Source organism: Lepeophtheirus salmonis, chromosome 5 (assembly GCF_016086655.4).
Source record: "Lepeophtheirus salmonis chromosome 5, UVic_Lsal_1.4, whole genome shotgun sequence".
Taxonomy (NCBI): domain Eukaryota; kingdom Metazoa; phylum Arthropoda; class Copepoda; order Siphonostomatoida; family Caligidae; genus Lepeophtheirus; species Lepeophtheirus salmonis.
In genome coordinates, this window is record NC_052135.2 from 4,238,755 (window position 1) to 4,249,108 (window position 10,354).

The 10,354-nt window shown below is 31.9% G+C and overlaps 2 long non-coding RNA genes across 11 annotated transcripts in view; one reads left to right on the top strand and one right to left on the bottom strand.

The window, feature by feature from the left end:
- Nucleotides 1-7,539, bottom strand: part of LOC139905291 (uncharacterized) — a 55,039-nt gene extending 47,500 nt beyond the window's left edge. For both annotated transcript variants that reach the window (XR_011779927.1, XR_011779926.1), the window contains exons 1-2: nucleotides 7,403-7,539; nucleotides 7,216-7,325 (exon numbers count right to left, since the gene is read on the bottom strand). This is a non-coding gene — a long non-coding RNA (uncharacterized lncRNA). The remainder of the gene's footprint in view (nucleotides 1-7,215; nucleotides 7,326-7,402) is intronic.
- Nucleotides 4,189-8,326, top strand: LOC121118792 (uncharacterized). Of its 9 annotated transcripts, none has more exons than XR_011779925.1 (8): nucleotides 4,194-4,468; nucleotides 4,570-4,732; nucleotides 4,798-5,179; nucleotides 5,241-5,308; nucleotides 5,369-5,746; nucleotides 6,250-6,567; nucleotides 7,221-7,355; nucleotides 7,411-8,326. It is a non-coding gene; the product is annotated as an uncharacterized lncRNA (long non-coding RNA). The 9 variants fall into 9 exon arrangements; XR_005864571.2 differs by having other exon boundaries at nucleotides 4,196-4,468; nucleotides 4,570-4,710; XR_005864570.2 differs by having other exon boundaries at nucleotides 4,195-4,468; nucleotides 4,570-5,179.
- Nucleotides 8,327-10,354: the final 2,028 nt, after the last annotated feature.

The window sequence follows — 10,354 nt, forward strand, 5'->3', positions numbered from 1 at the left end:
CCAGAAAAGACTCTCCTAACTCTGTTGCTACTTAATGACAATAGAGCAAGACTACCCAATGTGTAGAGTCCCAATTCGAGGTAATCCATATGTGTTGACGTCGTTGCATAACTGCACGACCTTTCACCACGAAGTTGCGGAGAGTCATGGAAGCCTTCCTACCATTTAGTTGTCCGAATGAGGTAAGATGATCGGATTTGTATAGTTCTTCATTACTATGTAACCTTAAATTATAATTGAGGGGGCTTGGGTGCACTTAACAAAGGAAGGGCCCAAGGAAAAGGAAAAACGGAATTCCAGGAGTGCGTTAATTTAAATCAAATTTTTACTTAAAAGTTGTTATTTGTTTTACCTTTTGACTTATTTGACCTTTTTTTCTCGATGTGAGGACTGAAGTGTACAAAATGTAATTTATTTGGCTATTATTTTAAATAAAACAAGCAACCTCACCAAAGATTTGATAATCATAATTCGCCCAAAATAATTAATAAAAATTGTTTTTACTGTAAGAATAACGAATTATATAGTGTTGAAACTTCAAATTCACGTTGTTATAAATAAGGATTTATTTTTTTCGATGAGTATTTTTAGCTTTTTAATTGATATTTACATAAATTTGCAATATGTATGAAATAGTTAAAAAATTGAACAAAAAAATGAGGTAATTTCTTTTATCCATCAACTGTTTATCATGTAATTTTTGAGGTTAATTTTTTAGTCAGTTCACAAACTACGTTATGAAATGGATGTTCACTAACGAAGGGTTAAAATATATTACATTTTGTACATAACTTAGACTTAGCTAACTTAGTCTTATTACATAGTTAATCAAATATTTGTCTTGTTAATTAATATTTAATGGAGTCAAACTGAGGCAAGAAGAAGGAAAATGGGGGAAGATATGACTTGAATACCAATATGTAAGTGCATTTACTTCTTCATGACTTAGCTAATTTAAAAAATAAACAAGCCTAACATATACATATACATAATTTTAATATGTATTTATATATCTTATTTCGGTTTTTTTATTGTCTACAAGACAATAAAAAAAAATATATAAATAGTAAATCAATTTTCAACCTGGAATATGTCTTTTGTTCACATATATTATAATATTTTTGCCATAAATTTACTATGCCAATAATTAATATATTGGTCTAGAGTGTGGTATTTAACTTTTTATTTTCAAATACAATTTGGTCAACCTCGAGCCTTGCCGAATGTGGCCGCTTTTTGACCAGATTTCTTGACAATGGCATCTAAGAAATTATGGAGAACAGATTAATTTGTACCTCTCATCTATTGGGAAGGCAACAAAATCTTGTCCTCCTATTTTTGACTATTGCTTTATTATAACATTTTTTTGATCAACTTTTTGTCAAATATTGTCCGAATATTGGGAGGCTGCAATTGGCAGAATGTACCATATTAATTCCCATATTTACGTGCTAAAGGTCCTTAGATTTCGTGACCAGTAAAAACATACCTAGTAAACTCATTCCATGTCTTTTTATTTCCTGCAAAATTTATTCCCAGCCATTTCAGTCTCCTTTTGAAGAGACAAGATCAATTGATGAGACTTATTTCTACATTCTCAAGTACCAATGAATTTTGTTAATTCAATTCCTACGGACTATTAAAGACTTATGATGATGACATTTGTAGTCTATAAAAACTATAAGAGCGTCCCCAATAAGTCATATCCGTCTCCCATTAGTCATCCTTTCTAGAAATAGTCATCTCCTATGCTTATTGTCGACTGCCAAGACCTCCATGTACAGCTCAAAAACTACTAACTAGTTTAACAATATAAAGCGTAGTATGTCACTAACTACACCTTTTCAAAATGGAAATGAAATGTCAGGGGATGAATTTGCAGTGTATTAATTTACAAGGATATAAATTTAGAATTACATCTGTAAAAATAAATATTTACAGAGCTATCCATTGGATCTAAAGAACAACAGATGAAAAAATTTTAATGAAAGAGTGCAATGATTTATTCGTTAATATAAAGAACAATAATAGTTAATAAATTATACTGTGAAGTAAGAATCGCTAGTCACTATCTAAAACCAAGTGGTCTCCTCCTAGTGATTGTGAGAAAAGAAGCAGAAGATATGACACTCCTCCAGCCACTAATGAAAATAGTTTTTGATCCCATTTTAAGGAATGATTCCAAAGTACTAAAAACTCTTCCATGGATGTTATCAGGAAAAGATTCCTTATTGACATAGTAAGGCTCATTTAATACTTTATTCTCTGATGGTAACTCTCGTATTTACGTAGCTTCTAAAGTCAGGGAGATACTCTCGTTGGTTGGAAAAGAATAATAGCATTTTGAATAAATTTAATGATTTATTTCAAATTATAGATCGTTTAGAAATCATATTAAAAAAAAAGAGTAAAAATTACCCGATAATTGATAGTTTTCCCACATTTGCTAAGGGAATTAACCCATTTCCCATTGCCTCCTAATTATATATCCCTCCTATTCAAGTTTTGAAGTTCTTGATGAAGTGTGACCCAGCATGTCTGAAAAGTTGTTGGCCGGTCAGTGATCCAGCTCCTGACTCAAGGTAGATGCCATTTTGATAGTTAAAGGAGACTATTTTAAAAGTTAATTGTATAAATACCTGGTGGTCCATTGAAATCTGAATACTTACTAATTCAACAATTAATGAAGTTTGAAATATTATAATTTATTCATATTCCGATATGTTAAAGAATAAACAATTAGTCACAAAGCAAAACAAACTTGGGCTCCTTAGTTTACGTACAAGTCGAGAAAATGACACTTGAATGTGATTGACAAATTTACATTCACACACTTCAAGCAGTTGGGTGTAGCCAGGCCTACCGTGTACGCCGTCAGCAAGGCCGAAACTTTGAAGAGTGAAAAGGGCTTTATCAAAAAAGGCCTAACTAGGCCCAGAGGAGTTAAAGAAAACAGTCCATACCAATCCTCTCAATTACATGAGGGCCAATGCAAGAGATCTTTGGTTTTCACACCAGACTGTACAGAGAGCTATCAAAAAAGTGGGTTGTAAGAGCATTGTGAGAAACCCCCATTTACTTCGTTGTAAGTTTCTTATGAATGAGTTTTTTGAGTTCTTTTAGGCTCTTTTTTGACATTTCAACCCCCCCCTCGACTACACCTTTTGTGTGTATGTCAAGAAGAAGATCTGCAGTGTCCTTTATACATACAATGAGGCCCTAAAAGCCACTATCATCCAGCACCGAGACCCCATGACAGAGGACTACATCTACAGAGGGTTCCAACCCTTCCATTGCCACCTAGATACCATCATTGCCGCTGAGGGTGGCTACATTAATGATTAAGAGAGGTCAAGCATACATCTATTTATTGTAATAATTTTATTGAAATTCTATTGTTAATTAATAAGTTATATATTGCAGAATTTTAAAATATAAAGTGTTCAGATTTTATTGGACCATTGGTTACGTAGATATAAGTAAAAAAAATCTATTTCTTTAGTTTTTAATGCGAGCTGTACATGTTTCCTACATTGAATTTATCAACAATTGGCTCCACCGTACTGTATTTTATATATTTTATTCACCAATCAATACAGATAGGTTTAGATAAATTATATAATCAAACAAATTCTCTGATAAGAAGTACAAGAATTCACAATTTTTATTTTTTCCCGCCCACTTCGCTATTAGTTGTTGTACGCACATATAATTTTTTTTGGGTGATTGGAGTATCAAATATTGCCTAAATGTAGTAGGAGTGTGGGATGGGATAAACATTATTTAAACGATTATACAGAGTTCAAATACTTAGAATTAATAAAAGAAGGGGGACTGGTTTTGAAGAAACGAAACAGACTCAAGGGATGATTGAATTAAGTTTTGTATAATTATTTAGATATACCTACATTTGTTGAAGTTATTTTTTTCTAATTATCAAGCCATTCATTTTTTTAAACATTATATTCGTAACATAAGAGTTGATAAAAATTTTGTAATAGGGTTCAAAACACTTAAGAAGAAAACATAACATAAATAAAAACAATCATTAACATGAAAATGAAAGGATGAGTTTGCATATTATTTTCATCCCCTTCGCCTTCTTTGAATATACATATAAGTTATAACATATATACTTGTATTTTAATTATTGAAAAACTTATCCTGCATTACATCAAATTAATAAAGAAGAAATACATTCATAACGACATCGACAAAGCGAAACATCAAATAAGGGAGGAAGGAAATAAAAACCAGTAGATCTGAAAGGGAAGCTACCACCCGATTGAAGAGAAAACCTGGTTCTTATAAATAACTATTGATAAACACCATAGTTTCATACGGTTGAAACACCATCAATTATTCGTCAAATGAAATCATCGTGTCCTGACATCTTTATTATAGAACCCATAGTCCGGTTGAAGTATAAAATATAGATAATTTTCGTGATGACTGCGTCAGCCATTATGTGAGACCGAGTAGTCTGTGGCATAGCCGCCAGCCAATCATCTTTTTTTATTTCTATTCCGAGTGCATCCCTAATTTTCTGTTCCACGATTTCCCTTACAGGTATCAGCATCACTCTATTACATTCATAAAAAAGATGGAAGGATGACTCGGTGCAATCTTCGCAGAAAGAACTGAGCCTCTCGTTTCATCTTTTTTCGACTTGTTGGTGAAGACTGTTGACGTAGCGAGACATCATATATCGTAAATATATAATAATGAATTGGTGAAGGGATTTCTCATGACCGATCTCTAACCCACTTTATCGATCCCTGTATCCGTTTTATTTAGCTTTTGGAATCGTTTGGAAACTAAAAGGATTGGGGGTAGGATACTTTCATTTTCAAGAGCTCATTTCGAATATATTGTATATTGAGAGCCTCCAACACAATGTAAATTTGTGTGTGTGGATATCATCATGGAAATGATACAGTTGGCTGTTAGAAAATTTAATGAAGACAGACATAGGAATGAGTTTACTTGCATTAAGGAGACAATTCCCTCAGGCTTTATTAGCTCATTTCTACTTTTGAAGAGGTCATTAAAATTTACAGGCTCATTTTCTCCCAACAGTGGAAGAGCAGACAACAAAAAGGAATCACATGAAGACAATAGCCCTTTCCAGTAAGCCTCATTCTTAGGTATGGCTGAAAAAAGCTCTCCTGGATCCATGGTGATTCTTTCCTCAAAATAATAGCCCTTGTTGTTCTTTAAATCATTTCTTATTATTTTAGCAAAGAAATCGAGACACAACCTTAATCGTCTTAGCCAGAAATATTTTAAGGACCTCCACCGTATTTCGGTATTGTATATACCGACTTATTAACCCTAATTGTATGAAGTCTTTTTTCTGATACATAAGGTGTTTTTTCATTCCAAAGGAACTGTCTTTTAACATGGTCAATGTGTCCTCTATTTCCATTTTGGAAATATATTTACATTCCAATGGTAACGTTGTCTTAAGAAATAGAACTCAAATTTACGGTAAAATTTTGTATATTTTTGAAATAACTTAATTATATTTTTTTTTTTCATGCCCTATTCTTCTATCGAGGACACATGGATTCCTAGCAACTTTTGTTGAGGTCGTACATAAGAAATTTGGATACACTTGCAACAAATAATCTTCAGCAGTTGTGGTTATATTGTATTTTTCGACATTAATTGATAGGTTAGAGTCTTTTTTGAAGTCATTTTGTGCCTCAAGGAGTTCGCGAATCAACTTTTCCAGAGCCTTAAGGTCACTTGAGAAAATATTCGCCATCGTCGTAGAGCGTTTTAGGTTTAAATCTTGGTGCTCATATTCATCTATCAACTTGTTTGAGCTAATTAATTCATATAAGCTACATATTTACATCTATTATAAAAAGAGTTAGTGCAAGTATGTCAACTTGTTTTACTCCTCTTGTCATATTAAATTTTTGGGCGCGCCCAGGTACAGTTATGTGGGAAGTTCTCTTTCTCATAGTACAAAAATATCCTTCCAATACTCATTTTTGAGGGATTTTATATTTCACTATCTGTTCTAATGTATTCTCGTGCAAGATGCTATCAAATGCCTTTTTAAAAAGTATTAGAAGCACCACATAGTGTAAACCTTAAACTTGAGCTAAGACATCCGTCCAAGAGCATTCTTTGATCCTTTTATGCCGATTAAAAATTCATTTCCTGCAGACATTTGATTATAAATAAAGGGAATTTCCGTGCTATTAAACTTTTTAACAATGTCAATTGTGTCCTTAGAACCAATGGTTACTTTGCTTGGACCCATTTCTGCGCTAATATGGGAAATACAATAAGAAGGATGACCATTTTGTGGATTGCACCCTCTACGATATCATAGTCCAGAAATTTGTCCTCATCCGGGATAGAGTTATTGGGATTTCTCACCTCTAATTGGAAAGCGCCAGGTGTTTCTAGGAGATGCAATTAACTTCTCGGTATCCTGCTCGTTCTCACATTTAGAATCATAATCTTGAGGGGAGATGTTCATTGGAATAATCGTGAACCTTTAAAATATAATTATTTAATTTGTCCGCGGGGGAGGAGGCTCCCACACTGGTACGTTCATTGATGGTTATTTAAGTTGATTTGTTACATTTTATTACATTTAAAATAATTTTAAATAATGCAGCAGTTATAACACTTGTTGACACTTCACATGTAACTATTGGAGTCTTGTTAAATGTGGTCAAAATTGGAATAAGAACTTAGTCATATAATACTATGCAACAGCTTTTACCCTCACCGGCTAATTATTGTTATTTAAGCTATTGTAAAAGAAAATTAACATTTAAATCTTTAATCGCAGGGGATTTGGCCTTTAAAGCCTCTTCTTTATTAAATAACGTTTTTTGAGTATAATTTCGATTTAAAGTTATATTTGGAAATGAACCAATCATATTTGGAGGCTGATATTTTTTTTTTTTTTGCATTATATTATAGATGTAACTAAAGAATCAATCTTACAACTTCAAAAGATTTGCTTTCAAAAAAATATTTTAAACTTTGTACTTTTCTTATAGAATATTTAATAAATAAGCAATGTAAGATTTTGATTTTATCGAGTATTTTGGAAATAAAACTAAGTTAATAGTGTTGTTAATTAGTAATACATAAGATTCTATATATGTAATTTTATCAATTTTGATAACGAGTCAACAAATTATAAAAATCATTACTCAATTAATTAAGTTCTTACACTCTTACCTTAGACCCGAACGTTTCAAACTGTGGGATGTGTCCTATAAGTGAGGTATGAATCAAATCTGGACGGAGAGCGTCCGAATGAACGTTTTTGATGTATCTCTATTATTATACTACAAAAAAAAAAATCAGTACATTTCTAGGTTTGATTATTAACTATTGTTGGGTTTTTATCAAAGACATTCCTTACCTCCTTAGGCTTTAAAATGGTGTGTTTGGCAATCTTTGGCTTGTATGTACAGTTTTAGATTTGTATAAAATATGAGTAATTATCCCCAATAGCGAAACAATTGCAAACACGACACAGAGTGGTCTTCATGATGTCGAATATGGTTTTGGTGCGCGGTCTAATATCAAAAATGCAACATTTTATTTCTTGGCCGTGATTATCACGCTTATTTAGATTATGTCTACAGAGTGGGGACTTAAAACTTGCAATAGTATGTTTAAATTGCGAAAAACGTAATTTTTATGGAATCAAGAAAAAATATCGCAAAACTAATTTGTAATATGTTTAAATATTATATTTAGCTTCTTTTTTCTTCAATATCTTACAAGGAATAACAGTCTCCACAACAGAAGAGATATACTTCTCTTAATAATGAAGGCCATGTTCATAGTGTAGAAATTTGGATGAGAGGTACAGCAGACATTTTTCTTCAAAATGTCCCAAACTGCATCCAAGGGTTTGATGTCAGTGTTGAAGGAGGGCCGCATGGAAACTGACCAGAATTCTACCATATTGGTGTTGCATAAGTTATTTGTCTGTATGGGGCTATATTTAACTTATGATGTTGTAAGCAGTCCGAATGGAGATGCCAACAGTCTCTCCATTCTTCTCGGCGCAGAAGAGATCCCACACGCATTACCTTTTTTCTGACGTAACTCTTTAGATATTACTACTAGAGACATCGGATAAAAAGAAAAATTGTTTATCTTTTTGTTTGAGCTGTCGTTTGGTTACGTAATGAAACTTCACAATGAAAAATAACAGGGATAAAATTGTAATTATATGCTACTAAAATTTTTGTGTCCCAAATCAAATAAAAGCAAAGAGATTAAGCTTAAATTCTATTGAAAATGGTCTATAGACAATAAAATCACTCTACAAAAAGATATTTAATATTTTGCTGACTTATACATGTGTACAATGAATTTATCATCACTTCTATGGATTAAATGTACATATATTGTGGAAGTGTTAAAAGGAAGTGAGAGAGAAAAAAACCCTATTTCATATTATGTATTATTATACATATACGAGTATGTACTTTTTCATGTAAACATGGCCACAAAAAAAGATGGAAATTCATCTTCTACTTGTTCATATTTGTGTTCTTTATACACACATATCATTTTTCAAAACTGATTACTGTTTTCTTTTATTGTGTATGTATGTAGTTTTACATACTATAGCATTCTCTATGGTAGACTGGAAGAAAGAGAAATTTGAAAAAATGTTGTACAAAAATTACCCATGAAAAATATAAGCTTTCAATCTTTATTTATGTAGGTATATCACTAAAGCACCGAAAATAGTGAAATGCATGGTAATTTTATACAACGTTTGTGCATGAAAGAGGTCCTTAAAGAATCTTTTTTTTCTTATATAATGTAATTAATTACAGATTGAAAATAATGATGTTTTATTAATTGAATACAACAATTTACTGATATTTATACCCGATTGGACAGCAAAACGTGGACTCTCGAGTGTCCTGGCCTTCATTACCTCTATTTTAAGGTGGCTTGGGATCCTAGTGTATAAAGAAAATCCCAAGGACAAGCATGAATAATTGTTTATTAAAGTTTATTTATGCATAAATAATGGCTAAACTAGAATCTCAAAAAATAATCAATAAATCTTCGTATATTAATGAGAAAATTATCATTAATTAGCAATTCATCTTTTTTCACGGATCATGGAATTTTAAACTAAATCATAAGAAACAAAGTTCATTCGTATTTCTAAATAAAATACTGCTTTGGTGACTTATTTGCAAGTTATATCCTAGAAACTTACTTCCATTTCAAAGAATACTACTTGACTACAAAAAAAAAAGACAAAAAATATGTCAAGCAAAATAGTTATAACCAAATATAAAAGAATAAAAAAAAAACAAAGACTTTTATTTTTGTGAAGGCATGAGTTGACTTATTCTTCTTCTTTATTGTAGACTATTCTACCATCATAATTTAAGTTGAGATCTTTCTATCTCATATACCCTTTCCACAACCATGTACTCGTACATAGGGTCATTAAAAATACTATTAATTTTAAAAAATCACGCACCGTTTCCAGTGAAGACATTCTATTTATATTATTATTTCCTATAGGTAAAAGGTACAAGTTAACTTATGTGCCATTATATGTTATAGTGCATGTATACTGGTTGGAAACTAAAGATTTATTTTCAATTCTGTCACTATCGGATGTTAATAAAACAGTTATTCTTTTATAAAAAGGCTTACGAGTTTAGTCTGGATCAATTTCAATACGTGCCTGGACAACAACTCCTTTCAATGACTCTAAATTGACATGACGTTGTCAACATGAATTGATCTCAATCTCATGATGCGGTCTGAAGTAATAATTAAGAGTATTAACATCTAAGCTATAGACTATTTATAGTTTTAGTCAAAAAATAGTTCCGTGATTCTTCCTTTTAATGTTCCCATCCTATTACAATTTTTTCAATGACCACTCCAAATATCTTTGAAATCACAGTTTGACTGTGATCTGCACGAATAAAATTTGACATCTTGAGTCAAGTCCCCCATTCTGATGAAACTCTTAGCTGAATTAAGAAATAATACTGGAAAAAACTTTTCGGTTAAGTAATTAACTGTATACGCCTAAAATTGTTTAAACTCTTTTAATCCAATGACATCATTGGAATCCTTAGATTTCAATCTTTTAAAAAGAGGTCTGAGACGTGGAAGTTGCTTTAAAGATGTCGAAGCAACAACAGCAATGTTTATTCATTTTTAATTTATTATACACCGATGTGGGCTTTTGTAACTCCTCGGATAAGAAGTTTTTTACTGTGGATCCGTCTTACAACAGGTGGATTGGGGGTTCAATTGAGGAAGGGGAAGGAACCAACAATCCAAGATTCCAGCCTTAGTTGATGGTTTTGGG